This window comes from Diceros bicornis, chromosome 34 (assembly GCF_020826845.1).
Source record: "Diceros bicornis minor isolate mBicDic1 chromosome 34, mDicBic1.mat.cur, whole genome shotgun sequence".
Lineage (NCBI taxonomy): Eukaryota > Metazoa > Chordata > Mammalia > Perissodactyla > Rhinocerotidae > Diceros > Diceros bicornis.
Window position 1 is genome coordinate 26,385,052 of NC_080773.1, and position 15,697 is coordinate 26,400,748.

Below are 15,697 nucleotides of genomic sequence, written 5' to 3' on the forward strand. Positions count from 1 at the left end.
TCCTTTGTTTTGTCAAGTCTATTGAGCCCATCAAAGGCATTCTTTGCTTCTTTTATCATATTTTAAAAATTTCCTCCGTTTCCATTTATCTCTTTCTTACAATTTTCATCTTGCTTTTGAAATTCTCCATATGATCGTGCATTTCCCCCACCTTTTCACTAGAGCTTTTAACTTAATTATCCTTATGTTAAATGTTCCCATCTGATAGTTGCAACATCTTGTCGTATCTGAGCTGGCTTCTGTTGATTGATTTTCCTCTTGGTAGGCGGTTGCTATTTATACTTTTGTCCACTTAATAACTTTTTATTGAATCTTGGACATCATGTTGAGAAGAGTAGAGACTGAGATTAGCAGTGTTTATACCTGGAAGTGGGCCTGTCACTTCTTCAGTTGGGATATTGATGTTGAATTCTGAATCAACCCAGTCATAATTGAGCTGGATTTTGGTTTTGTGGTTTGTGTAGTTACCTTCAGTCACCAGAGCTTCAAATTCTTCTATCATTACTTAGGATTATATTTGGGTTTTGGAAGGAGTTTTTAATGTTTTATTTCCCCAAATTTAGCTTTGGTCTTCCCTTTGACCTTGTTTCTCAGAGAGGTTCTCCTTCCATGTTCTTGCCCAATCGATTGAATATGGTGCCAATCATTATCTAGAAAGTCTTAATTCGTTGGAAAGGACCTAGAAGAGGCAAAAAAATAATGAAAAAGTAAAAAGTTGTAGTATATTCATATTACAAGACATCAAGACCTGTTATAACCGTACATTAATTAAGGTCATGTGGGCCTATTACTAGGATAGACCAATAGAACAGAATAGAATATTCAGAATCAAACCTACACATATAAAATTACTTGATTTATGACAAGAGCTATACCTAGGTAATATAATTAGGGGAAAAGATGTCCCTTTCAGAAACAGTGGTGGATCCATTGGATATGCATATGGGAAAAAATGAATGGTAACACATACATTACACAATACATGATAATCACTACTAACTGTTGAGATATATAAATGTAAATAGTAAAACTTCCGGTATTTTATTAGAAAATCACCTGTGTATTCTTGAGGATATGCAAAGATTACTTAAAGAAGGCAAATATTTATTAATAATGAAAGAAAAGATTGATAAACTTAACTACATTAGAATTAAGAAATTCTATTTCTAAAGATGCCATGAAGAAGATATTTGCAATAAAAATATCCAAGAAATAACTTTTATACAGAGTATTTAAGTATCTTCCAAAAGTTGACAAGAAAAAGATCAAAACCAAAGAGAAAAATTAGAAAACAGCTTAAACCCTTCACAGAGGAAGATGTTCAAATTCCCCATAAATATGTGACATTTCCCAATCTTATTAGTCATCAGTGAAATGCAAATTAAACCCACAAGGAAATTCCACGTATCTTTAACATGGTTAAAATGAAAACAAAACAAAACAAAAAAAAGAACAAGGAAATACCAAGTATAGTCTAGAATTGAAACCGCTGGAACTCTCATATGCTCACGATTGGAATGTAAATTTTATAATTACTTTGGAAAACTGTCTGGAAGTACTTACTGAAACTGAATATGCAAGTACCCCATTACTGAGAAATGCCACTCTACACGTATACCCAACCAAATGGTGTATTTATACCAAAAGACATGATTATAGCAGCACTCTTCAGAATAGATCCAGTCTAGAAATAACCCAAACATCCATCAAAAGTAGATGGGTTATATGGAGTGTGGTATATGCACACAATGGAATTCCTTCAACAGTGAGAATGAATTAACTGCTGGCATGTGAGTAACTCTCACAACAAAAATGTTGAGCACAGGCAGCCAGACACAAAAGAACACATAATGGAAGATCTCAATTACTGAAAAATCAAAAACAGATAAAGATAATCCATGATGATAGAAGTCATTACATTGGTTACTTTTTGGGGGGATGGGGGAGGAGTAACTAGAAATGGGTTTTGGTGGGGCTTCTTGATCAAGGTGGTTGTTCCAGGAATGTCATCACCTTGAAACCTGATCAAGTGTATCTCTATAATCTGAACTGTTTTCTCTATGTATGTTTTGCTTCAATCACTTGATTTACGAACAAAATAAGAGATATTTCACGCAAATATATGCTAATCCATTTCAAGTTCAGATGATATATAAAATAATAAGAAAAATATAATTTATGGAATCTGTCTCAAGAACAAATGAAAAATCCAAATAGGCTTGGATCCATAGAGGAATTGATTCACTGGGAAACATTTTCCAGGGAAAAAATTCACTAGGAAGTTCTGAATGTGCAAAGTAGAAATAATTCCAATTTTTCGTAAACTCTTCTGAGTATGAAAGTCGCATCAGCCAGTGTGACTTTTGCTTTCTCTAGACCTATATTGAGCTCTACAGAATAGGGAAGTGGCTATGGCTGATCTCCAAGAACCTCCTTATCTCTAGCAGCTGTGGGTCTGAAGTTACACTTATGTGCACAATTACTATCCTGTTCATGTTCACTGGCTTCCTTTTGTGGTTTACTCTTGTTTTTCCCAAACTGTTCTTCCCATAGTAAGGGACTCTGATGACCAGACTGTCCCAGAGATTTATGGTTCAATAGATGCTTCTACTGCTGGTAGTGCTGCTGCAGTCCATGCTGTAGGAAGGTGAGTGCACCAGGAGGCTGAGGGGTCCAGAGTGGGGATTGAGGGTAGAGTCTGAGTCTCCTTCTCTGTAGCAGCTTTGGCTCAGGTCCAAAATATGAACTTGAGATTCAGGAGCTGGTGACAGTGCAGGAGAGATTGTGTGTCCTTGTGACCTGCACCATTTCCTACCCAAATTTCTACTGGATGGATTCTGACCGAGCTCATGGCTACTGGTGTCCATATGGGGCCCCACTCCTTGACAGAATGCCTCAGTGGCTACAAATGACCTCAACCCAGAAGTGCAGGAGAAGACTCAGGAATGATTCCACTTCACCTCCTTGGTGATCTTCAGACCTACAACTGCTCCCTGAGCATTGGAGATGTACATAATGGAGACAAGAGGGCACTCTTCTTTCAAGGGAAGAGAGGTTATTACCTGAAATACAGTTACAAAACAATAAGCTGTTCCTGAATGTGACAGGCAGGGTAAGTTCCAGAAAAGGAGACTTTTTTTCACATCCAAGGTCATTGGAAGCCTTCAAGGACCCTGGGAGGCTCCAGCAGAGGGAGTTCCCTCCCCAAACCAAAGTCAGCCCTTTTATCTTCCCTAGCCTTGACCCAAATACCTGAGATCCATTTCCCAGGGATGCTGGAATCCAGTTACCCTGGAAATCTGACCGGCATCCCTTTTTGTTCTATACTGGCCCTCAATGGATTTGATGATGTCACCTCCATTGAGGAGAACAATTTATTTACTGAGTACACCAATTTTAATGCCAATTTTCTCTGGAAGCACCGTCACAGACACACCCGCAAATAACATCTAATTTGCGCATCCCATGTCCCAGTCAAGTTGACACATAAAATTGACCATCACACTGGCCTGGGAGCCCAATACTCAGGATATGCACACAGGCAGACAGACAGACAGACACACACACAGCTGGGCATTGAAAACTGAGTACTGAGAAGTGCTGTTGCCTGCGCTTTGTTCAGAGGAAGATGGTGCTCCTATGAATGGACAAACAGCCCTAGTTGTCAGGTCAAAGAGACCTGGGATAATGTCTTAATATGCTCTTGTCCTGTATTTTGCACGCCACTGTAAACATCTCTCTGGGCCACCTATGTCCACCTGGATCACCAATCCATGGGCTGAGGCTTGATGGTTCTTGTTCCCTGAAGTCTAGCCAGTGGCTTCCCCCACCACCCTCCTTGCATCTCAGCAGTTGAGCATCTGTTGTGTCTCGTCAGCAAGATGAGCCAACAGATCAGGGATGATGAGTGACACCTGCAAAAGCACCTGCCCCTCCACTGACCCTCAGATCCTGGTGGCTGCGGCTTCTACTTCTCCTCTGTCTGTGGGCCAACTTTAACCTGGAAGCAAATAGGGAAACGGATTCTGGGAAATGTAGTTTTAGCCTGGCAAAGCCTCCACAGGTATCTTCACAGAAGCTTTCATATCACCCTCTTAAACTCATCTTTTAAATACAGTATGAGGAAAAATTTGTCAGGTTTACTTTTTCCGTATTAGCTATGATTTTTGTGGTTACAGTCTCATTTATCTTTTTTTGAATATGAAACCACTCTAAATCTCAGTGGCCCAAACAATCATTTTATTCTGTTTCATAGAGCTATAAATTGGCCAGAGCCTGGCTTGGTAGTATCATTCCTAGTATTGCTTTGGGCTCTTTCAGGCAGTCCTGTTGGATGGTGGCAGTGACTCGGACTGGATGTTTGACCCATCAGGGTTCCTCTATGTAGCCTCTCTTTCCATCAGAGTCCCTGGATTGCTTCACAGATGCCCAGAGATCCACGGGGCAGGAGTGGAAGCTGTCAGGCCTTCTTAATGTCTGAGTTGTGTGACTCTCAGAACATCTTGTCATCCACATTACACTGGGCATGCAGTCATGGACCCAATGTAGGTTCAAGAGGAGAAGATAATAATAACAAACTGCATCTTGTAAGGAGAGGATCACTGTGTTTGTATAATGGAGGGGCGGGATTGTGTGGAGTCGTCTTTGGAGATTAGTTCCTATGGCTACTCACCCGCCTGAGTGTCAGCTCCCTTCTCTATCTGATGAAGGGATTACCCCTCTCTATCAGGGATGCTGGGAAAATGAAATGGGAACAGAGATGTAAAGGGTCAGCATAGAGCCTTCACCTTCCCTGCACTGGGACCAGTGACAATAGCCTGGCATTGTTCACAGGACATTCCTGAGGGTGGACAGGGCAAGGAGGGGAAGTACAGATCTTCCCTTTCCCTCAGCCCCTCCTGCCAGGTAGACCTGAGCCCTTCCCAGCACATCTGATACCTTCACTCTCCTGACTCCAAACATAAGGTCCCTGTGCTATGTTATCAGGCCCCCCTACAGAGCTGCAGACATCTCCAAAGTCAGCACTTAGCTCTGATTCAGCACCACGGACAGCACCTTGGTCTTTTCCTAGGGATCCCCAGGAGCCAGGTAAGTCCTCGACAGACAGAGGGGGCGCCCCCTATGGATGGTGGCCCTATCCCTGCTGAGGCAGAGGTGGGGTTGATCACAAACAGAGCACAGAACTTGGTAGCCGGCAGAGGATCTCCAGCACAGGGGGGGAGTGAGTGGGATTGAGAACATAATACCTGAGAGTCAAAGAATTCCCAGGGTACCAGGGTCAAATGTGGAATTCACATCCCTCGTGACTGCCTGAGAGCTTTTACCATGTCTACTTGGCCCAGTCCTCCCTGAGACTCACCTTCCAGTCCAGAAGAGCAAGAGCCCCTCCCACACCACGTGGGTTTCACTCCTCAGAGCCATCTATCCTATGGCACTGGGATTGTCAGGTTACTTGTCTGTCCCGACCATTTGTTGTTCTCCTCAAAGGCAAGGGCTAGGTCTGTCATTTCACCCCTTTACTGGAAAACTGAAGGCACAGTGCACATGGTTGTTTGATGGATGAATGAGTAAATGAAAGAAATTTCCTCCCTCACCTCATGGGTTGAGTTGACAATTCTTCCCTTTCTGATTAAGATAAGCTTCCTGTCTTCCAGCCCAATGAAACCTGGGCAGACAAAAATTGTTGAAGTGGGTTCCCGTGTAATCAATGGCACATAATACATGGTACCTGTGTGATTCAGCCGGGTCACTTGCCCACTCTGGACCTCATTGCCTTCTTCTGCAAACTGGAGAACGGGGACTAGAATGTCCTCCAGCTCTGATGGCCTGTTGGTCATAGTTCCTCTTTTGCACACAGATTCTCTGAGGCTTCCTCATGTCTCTCTTTCCCCTTCTTCTGCTTTTCTTTGCAAATTGGGGACCATGGGAAACAGGCAGAGAATGGGCAAGTCTTTCTGACCACAGATGCTGCAACTGTCCCAACAAGGAAAGAGTGAGTGGCCAGGACAAGGGGGCCCGGCAGGGGGATGGGGCTGCAGGCTGAGATTCCAGCTGAAAATGCAGGAAATGTTGATGGTGTGGGAGTGTCTATGCAGGCTGAAACCCTGCACTTTCCTTCTCCATGATCACAGCACTGACTGTACTCTGGTTTTGTGTGATAGTTCTGGGAACGTGATAATATGGGATGGGCAGATTTGTGAAGAATAGAAGAAAACAAACTGTAATTTTTTCTATGTATAGAAAGTCTTAAGTACAGTGTGTGCAAAGCCATGGTATTAAAGGCAGCATGCTTGGATGATAAAACTATAGACAAAATCAAGGAGTAAAATAGCATTACAGTGAGTGTGGGTCTCCTTGGGTGGAGTGGGGTGTGGGGATACAGAGGGGGACCAAGGGGGAGGTCCTTGGTGCTCCCAACATTATATTTCATGAAAGGTATTAATTTTTGATGAATCACTGAGCTGTTGTTTTGGGGACACTTCTCTGTATGTCTTATGTTTCACCCAAAAATATTTCAAGAAAATAAACATGGGTCTGAGGAGGCATCATCTTCCAGGATCCCATCACTTCCTCCCAGCCCCCACCACACAGTTAAAAATAACCTTCTGTGAACTTAGGTGTGTGTCTCGCCCCTCAGGAAATCCTCACCATCCCTGAGGGTGGACGACCCCCAAGCTAACGTTACTCACACTGTGTCTCCTACACGTGTCTCCATGTCTTCCCATCACAGGGAGGATCTGGTTCCGGGATACTGATTGTCTCCCCACTGGACAGTGACTCTCAGGGTAGCAGCCAGGGCTGGTGTGTGACCTCATGATCAAGAGAAGATGTCCACCATGTGGATGCTGAGGGAGGGAGGGAGGACAGTTGGTTCCTTCATCTCCTTTGTCCTTGAGTTGCACCCCTGACTGGATCAAACTCTAGAAATGTTTATAGGCTTGAAATAGGAGATCTGATTACAAAAGAGACATTTTTCCTTTACAGAAAATGTACTCCTGAGGGCAAGGGCATCGACTGGAAGGCCAGAGATGAGACTCACGCCCTGCATGAGGTGTGAATATGGGTGGGGATCTCACCCTCTCTGGCCCAGGATCCCCATGAGTGGATGTGAAGGGGTGGTGGATGATTGACACTATGAGCTGTCCCAGGCCCAGCTCTGTCTGGGTGTGAAGTTCCTCCTCTGAGAAGGGTCACTGTTCCTACCTCACCCTCATCTTCTTGGAAGAGCCTCCTCTAAATCTTGCAACTTTTAGTTCCCGATAGAGAACACTGAGAAACAGACTTTCCCTGGAGGAACCTAAGACTGCCAACCCCAGACATGCTGCTGCTGCTGCTGCTGCTGGCCCTACTCTGGTGGATGGAGGGGGCCGAGGGCCAGACGGAGCCCTGGAAAAATGACAAGGATTACAAGCTGCAAGTGCAGGAGTCAGTGATGGTGCAGGAGGGTCTGTGTGTGCGGGTGCCCTGCACTGTCTCCTACCCCCAGGATGGCTGGAATGACTCTACTCCAGCTCATGGCTACTGGTTCCGGGAAGGAGCCAACACAGAGCAAGATGTTCCAGTGGCGACAAACAACCCAGATCGTAAAGCACAGGAGGAGACCCGGGGCCGATTCCACCTCCTTGGGGACCCCCGGACCTACGACTGCTCCCTGGACATCAGAGATGCCAGGAGGAGTGATGACGGAAAATACTTTTATTGGGTGGAGAGAGGAAATACAAAATACAAATACAAAGACAACCGTCTCTCTGTCCATGTGATGGGTAAGGAGGGGGCTCCAGGACAGACCACAGGGGAAGGACATGGGAGTCCCAGGACATGACTGGGATAAGACTCCACTCCTGGGAGAGGTTGGGGGTAGAGATTGTCAGAGTTTAGAGGCAGGAGCTGGACTGAAGCTTGAGTCTTCTCTCATGGCTGCACCTCACACCCTCCCTACTGATTCTCATGTGTTTTTCTCTCCCACCAGCCTTGACCCAGACGCCTGACATCCTCATCTCAGGAACCCTGGAGTCCGGCCACCCCAGGAACCTGACCTGCTCTGTGCCATGGGGCTGTGAGCGGGGCACACCCCTCATCTTCTCCTGGACATCAGCTGCCCTCACCTCCCTGGGCCCCAGGACTCACCTCTCCTTGGTGCTCACCCTCACCTCACGGCCCCAGGACCACGGCACCAGCCTCACCTGTCAGGTGACCCCGACTATGGCTGGAGTGACGAGGACGAGTACCGTCCACCTCAACGTGTCCTGTGAGTGCTGGGCCAGGATGCCCCAGTCCATGATGGGGTCCTGAGGGCAATGGGGATGGAAATGTGATGGCCTTAGACACTGGGTGTTGGGTCCCAGAATCCAGGCTGGGAGGGGGTCCTGAGGATGCCTGCCTCCACCCTTCTCCCATTTATGCAGCTCCTGGGGACAAGGGCCGATGTCCACTCAGCCCTCAACACTCACGCGGGTCCACCATGTCTTTCTCTCCCAGATTCTCCACAGAACTTGACTGTAACTATCTTCCAAAGAAACAGCACAGGTAGGACGGAGCCGCCTCCCAAGGTCCCTGCCTCACGCTGGGTTCAACGTGGTGACCAGAGCACCCCTTGTGGGTGATCACCGTGGCCCCTCCCATCCTCAGCCTCCATGGCCCCCATTGACCCCTCACTCTCCTCAGACTTCTCGATCTCCCTCAGCTCCACAAGGAGAAAAGGGCAACATTCCTACAGCAGAGCTCACGTCTCGAGGCCCCTTATCATTTGTCTCTTGATGACTCTCCCAGCTTTATCTTTTAATTTTCCCTTCCAGTTGCTTATTTAAGTACTTTCGAACAGGTAACATATTCACATGCTCAAAAATTCAAAATTCACAGTAGAGTTTGTCCTCAGATGCCCAGTCCTCCCCGGGAAGTGACCAGTGTCCATAGGCTGCTCTGAGCCTTGGTTTGTTCACGTAAAGGATCTTAGGGGTCCTTGGATATCAGCAATACAGACTCTCCTCATTCTTCTCCGTGACTTTCAGTATTCCATGGGCCGGCTGGTTTCTGATTTATATGCATGTTCTGTTAATGGAAAATAATGGCGTACATTTTATTCTATTAACAGAAATGCTGCAATGAACTATCTTGTGTCTCCTTTCACAAGTGTGTGTGCAAGTCTGTGGGAAAAGTTCCAAAAAGCAAAATATAGCTGTTTCAAATGTTCTTTCCAATTTTGAGAGATGTGGCCAAGTTGTTCTGTAAGGAAGATGGACAAGTTTACAGTCCCACAAGGGAGGGGTGAAAGTGAGCATTTTCCTGCACCTCGGCTTATATCTCTGTGTCTGTCCTCATTCAGCCTCCTTCTGCATTCTTCCTCTTTTGATCTCTTTTTCACTCTGACCTTCTGTCTCTTCTTCTGCAGCACCCACAATTCTGAAGAATGGCTCATCTCTTTCAGTCCTGGAGGGCCAGTCCTTGCGCCTGGTCTGTGTTGTCACCAGCAATCCCCCAGTCAGGCTGAGCTGGACCCGTGGGAGCCAGACCCTGAGCCCCTCACAGCCCTCAAACCCTGGGGTCCTGGAGCTGCCCCAGGTGGAGTCAGGGCATGAGGGTGAATTCACCTGCCAAGCTCAGCACCCTCGGGGCTCCCTGCATGTCTCCCTGAGCCTCTCTCTGCAGAGTGAGTGCACTGGTGGAAGGGGGAGGGGCTGGAGGAGGAGGACAGCACCCACCCCACCCCACAGTCCAGCCAGTAGCCCCCTGAGCTTCAGAGGGGAGCTCAGCTCTGGTCTGTGCTGGGATGTGAGGCCTGGAACTTCCCTGGGACTCAGAGGGTCACTGTCGTCTTCTTGCCAGGACAGGGCTGTGGGGTGGGGCGAGGGCTGGAGGGGGAGCCAGAGAAGGAGGTGGGTCTTGTAGGAGAGGGGCTGGCGCCTGGACAGGTGTGTCTGGGGACACAAGGTCCCAGCTTTGCGGGACTGGGGTGAGGGTCAGGCGAGTGAGGCACTTACCATGGGTCCAAAATTTAAAGAGAAGCCAAAAAAATCACAGCAATAAAAACTAATATTATGATGCAATATTTTTTATTTAAAAATGAATGCAAAATAAATGCCACAATGAACAAAATGTCAACATTTTAAATAAAGACAGGCTGCAACCCAGCTCTTGTATGTCTCACTCTCCTCATCCAACCCCTGCCCCTCCCCAACCCATGTCCCTGTTCCTGTATCTGGCAAAGGGGCCTGAACACAGAAGTGTGGGGCCCTACAGGATGTTGGAGGAGACTAGACCAAGTTCTCATAAGGGAATCACCAATAACCCAATTTGTCTGCAGGAAAAGCGTGGTCATTTTCAGGAGTGGAGCTGGGGGCCATGGGGGGAGCAGGTGCTACAGGCCTGCTCTTCCTGTCCTTCTGCGTCATCGTCATCATGTGAGCAGCGACCTGGGGAGGGAGGGAGAGCCCTGGGGTGGGAAGGGCAGGCAGCCACGGATCCCTGAACCCAGAGCTGGAGGGACTGGGTGGGTCCAGAGCCTGAATCAAAGGCAGGAATGAGGTCCCTGGCACCCAGGTGAGTCTGTCACAAATCACTGACCCCACTGTCCAGGAGGGGGGAGCTTTGTTCTCAACCTGGTGTCTCTGGGATGGGACCACCCCTCTCCCACCTCAGTTACCACTCCAGCCCCTTAAGAGAGAACAGAGGAGGGGTCGGTCTGCCCACTGCACCCTGAGCTGACCAGACTGAAAGGCTCTCTGGTCTCTTCTCACTGAGTGAGGTCCTGCAGGAGAAAAGCAGCAAGGCCAGCAGCGAGCGTGAGGGACACGGGGATGGAGTGTGCAAATGCTCTCATGAGCTCATTCTCCCAGGTGAGTGACCTGGACATCTCCCAATCCGGCATCCTGCCTGGACACCTCCTCTAGAAGGGCCCCCTGGATTGACCCACCCAGCATGGCCATGTAGCTCTTCTCATCTCCTCCGCCTCCTCCCCCCACGCTGGATACCTCAACTTGCTGACAGCATGACAGCTCCCACTTCTTTCCTTCAGTCCATGCACAGAGGAGTCACTTTCTCTCTATCCCTTTCTTCAGCTACAGCTAAAAATTCACCACGTCATGTTCATTTTTCCAGTTAAGAACAGGTAGCATCAGTCTCCCTCTCTCCAACTTGACCCCCGTCATTGCTGAGACTTGAAGATCTCTTTCCTGGACCCCTCATCTCTCTGCCACTCACCTCCCATCTCTCACACACAGCGATCATCTAAAAGCCATCATTGTCCAATTCCTCTGCTTTTGAGCATCTGTTTGCCCCCATCATCTAGAACAGAGGCCAGCAAAGTTTTTCTTTCAAGGGACAGATGGTAAATACTTTTGGCTTTGTGGGCTGACAGAGTGTCTGTTGCGGCCACTCAACTCTGCTACTGCAGCATGGATGCAGCCTCAGACCATATGTAAATGAATGAGCGTTGCTGTGTTCCAATAAAGCTTTATTTACCAACACAAGTATGGGGCCAGATTTGACTCATGGCCTGTAGTTTGCCACCCTCTGACCTAGAGAATGAAGCTCACACTCCTCAGCCTGTAGCCCTGCATATTCCGGCCTCTCAGCACCTACCTCTCCAGAAGGGCCAGGGTTAGGGTGAGGAGAGTGAGGCACTCACCTCAGATGCAGATCTTAAGGGGATTCAAGAAATCTCAGTAACCGAGATAAGTACTATCTTAATACACTATTTTTAATAAACAAAATTAATGATGTGCAAAATATCAAAAATGTAAATAATGGCAGAATCAGTCGACTGAAGTCAGTTGATAATTCCCTGGGATCATAACTTGGTCAAGGGAAATTGTCACACGTGGCAGTATTCTCAGTTGAAAAGGAGAGAAGCAGAGAAGGAGAATTTGAAAATATTCTCTCTGCGTTTGTTTCCAGTAAAGCCAGGAAAGCAAAATTATAACAAATTCTGATTTGAGTACACATAAAACCTTTAGACTTAAAAATGTTTTAATACACAGCACTTTTCAAGTGTTTAATAATATTTGAATGTTATAGAAAAAATGAACGTTAAAATTACATAAAAACATATACACGGGGCACATATTTTTTCTTCTGCCTCAGACTCCAAGTGGTTCTGAGGGCACTCTTACTAATCCTGGGTTATTTACATTCTTGATTTTTATTCTCCAGGTTTTTTTTGTTGTTTTCTGCATTTTTTTGATTTACAAATCTCGCATTCAAACATTTTTTATCTGAATTACTGAGGTTTTCGGCTACTCTTTTAATTTTGCATTTTGGCGAGTCCCTCTCTTCCCTCACCCTGATCCCAGCCCCACTGTGCAGTCCACTTCCTCCACTCCCCCCACCTCCCGTTCTACTCCATCCGCCTTGGACTTTTCATCGTCATCAACCAGAACAAGGTTACTAGTGCCTCTGGGTCTGTGAATGGGCTGGTCCTCCCTCCTCTAATGCTCTTCGTTCTCCCTTTGGTTGGAGAGCAGCCAGCAACGGGGCTGCCAGTGAGGTCCGTGGACCTGGGAAAGTGTGGTATCTTGTAGTTAAGTAAAGAAGGGCTTTCATCTAGGGACGCCATGCTCCTGGATGACCTGCTGCTGCAAAGTCCAGAGAGGTGAGGACTGAAATGTGACCATTTGGATTCACCAGCAGAGGTCACTGGTGTGCTTGAAAACAGCAGTGTCGGGAAGTGGTTGTGTGTGTGTGAGAACCTTAATTTGAACAATCAGGAGAGAACAGGAAGAGCACAAACATTAACAATTCTGTTGAACAGTTCTGTTGCCAAGAGGAGCAGCAAAGAAGGATGCTCCTCAGGCAGCGCCTGTCACTCGCTCTATGTGAGTCTGTGTTACTTTCTTGTTGCTGCTGTCATGAATCAACACAAATTCAGTGGCTTCCAGCAACATAAATTTATTATCTTACAGTTCTGAAGGTCACAAGTCCAAAACGGGTTTCACTGGGCTAAAATGAAGGCATTGGCAGGCAGGGCTACGTTCCTTCTGGAGGCTCCAGGGGGAAATGCATTTTCTTGCCTTTTCCAGCCTCTAGAGGGCGCCTGCGTTCCTTGTTTCATGCCTCTTTCCTCCGTCTTCAAAGCCAGAAGCACAGAATCTTCAAATCTCTCTCTGCCTCCTTCTTTCACTTGTCAAGACCCTTGTGATTACATCGGGTCCGGCCACGTAATCCAGGAGGATCTCCACACCTCATTACGCTTGACTTAACCCAATCTGCAAAGTCCCTTTTGCCATGTAATGTAGCGCATTCACATGTTCCAGGGGATTAGGATGCGGACATCTTTGGGGGGCTGCTCTCTGCCTACCACAGGGACATAATTTCTTTGCCTCTCTTGGCCTCCCGTGAAACTGTGACTTTCCCAATGACGGGTGCCATGCCTGATGCAAGGACCTGTAATTCTCACTTACCTAGTTACTTTCTATCACATAATAACTTATAATTAGATATTTATTAGTTTAACTCACATGTTTTGCTGCCTCCCTCAATAAAAGAGTAAGCTGCATGAGGTCAGGGCCTGCGCCTGCCCCATTCCTCGCAGTATATCCAGCACCGAGATGAGGGCCTCACACAGGGGGCCTCAAGCTTTGGGGTCAGAAAGAACAGGATGGGATCCTGGTTTCACCAAGGGCTTTGAGCATGCTACTTACTTGGTACAACCTCAGTTTTCATATCTATAAAATGGAGACAATAATAGTATGTTTCTTATGAGGCTGTTGTGAGAAGTTAATGAAATTAGTAAGCAACAAATAAGATGCTCATTAAGTATTAAATATTCAAGGAAAGCATGAATCAAGGAGATCTCAACAAAAATGTGTGTGGGATGAATGGAAGGAGGAATTCTTGGGCTTTCCTGCCTTATCCTGTCTCTGTTGTTCCACTCTCATTCTCTTCTCTCTCCCTCCACTCAGGGTCCCCTGATTGAATCCCAGGAAGACGGCCCCCCAGACCTCTCTCCCCCAGATGTGTGTGCCCCCTGCTCAGGGGAGGACGAAGAGCTCCATTATGCATCCCTCAGCTTTCATGGGATGAAGCCTTAGGATCCACAGGAACAGGATGCCGCTGGTATTGAGTAGTCAGAGATCAAGATCCACCGGTGAGAAATGCAGAGACTTGGCCCTGGCTTGAGGGATAACGGCCCCTGCAGGGTAAAGAAAAGTCAGGGCTGATTCCTGTAGAGTTCAAAATCCCTCTAAATACTGGAAAGAATGCAGGATTTGGAACCAAAGAATTCCAAGTTCGAGTCACATTCTGCCCCTTTCCTAAGTGACAGAACAAATGCTACCTTTCTGTGACTCAGTCTCCTGTTCTGTGAAACACAAATGAGAGACACTATCTGCAAGGTTGTGATGACAAATTCTGAGAGCAAAATCCTGTCACAGCCTCTGGCACAAAACGCATGCTGAATACACACGGGATCCCTGCGCTTTGAACAGAAAGGTCCTACTGGGACTTTCTCCTGACTCTGGAGGGGACCAGCGTCAGATCTCTGCCCTTGCACGCTGAGGTCCTTCCTCCTGGAATGCCCTCCCGCTGGACCTTCCTCTGCCTCTGTCTTTGAAAGCTGAGCTCAAGAGTGGGCTTCTGGGTTGAGAACTGGAAAGTCAAACAGCAGCTCATGGTCTCCCCTATAGAGACAAACCAAACAAATGAGGAAGGTTCCCAAATGCTCACACGACCATCTGATGAATGAAACAACAGGATCCCAAAATTTACCTTCTGCACCCAAACAAAGACAGGAAGATATCACAGCAGTCACTTCTTAAAGTAGCCTTGGTGGAAAGAAATCAAAGATTTGAATGTGGCATTAAAAATCCTACAAATGTATGGTTTGCAAATATCTTCTCCCAATTGTTAGGTTGTCTTTTTGTTTTGTTGATGGTTTCCTTTGTTGTCAGAAGCTTTTTAGTTTGATGTAGTCCCTTTTGTTTATTTTTTCTATTGACTCTTGCCCGGTCAGACATGGAGCTTGAAAATATGTTGCTAAGACCGATGTTGAAGAGCGTACTGCTTATGTTTTCTTCTAGAAGTTTCATATTTTCAGGTCTTACAACATGGATGGACATTGAGGGTATTATGCAAAGTGAAATAAGTCAGAGGGAGAAGGTCACATACCATACAATTTCCTTCATTAAGTAGTAGATAACAACAACAATAAACAAACACATAGAGACAGAGATTGGATTGGTGGTTACCAGAGGGGAAGCGGGGAGGGAGGAGGGTGAAAGGGATAATTGGGCACATGTGTGGTGATGGGTAGTAATTAGTATTTGGGTGGTGAACATGATGTAATCTATGCAGAAATAGAAGTATAATGATGTACACCTGAAATTTATACAATGTATAAACCAATGTTACTGCAATAAACAAAAAATTTTAAAAAATAATCCTACAAATGGAACCAAGCCCATTTTAACAGCACCAAAACCCATAAAGTACCAAGGATCAATTTTTTGATTTAAACATGCAGTACTTCCTCCCTGAAAAATACAGAGTATTGCTGAGTGAAATTAAAGAAGATCCAAATGAATGAAGCAATACATCACGTTCTTGGATTGGAAGACACAATATTGTTAAGATGCCAGTTTTCTTCATATTGATTTAAAGTAATCCCAGTCAACAGACGTCTATATATGGATGTATAAGTGTGTATATATATATATATATATATATATAAGTTTAACGCATAAATTATATATATATTTATAAATTG

At 46.1% G+C, this 15,697-nt stretch overlaps 1 pseudogene; it reads left to right on the forward strand.

The window, feature by feature from the left end:
* Window positions 1-7,318: 7,318 nt before the first annotated feature.
* LOC131397227 (sialic acid-binding Ig-like lectin 8) lies at window positions 7,319-14,084 on the forward strand (annotated as a pseudogene).
* The last annotated feature ends 1,613 nt before the right edge of the window (window positions 14,085-15,697 follow it).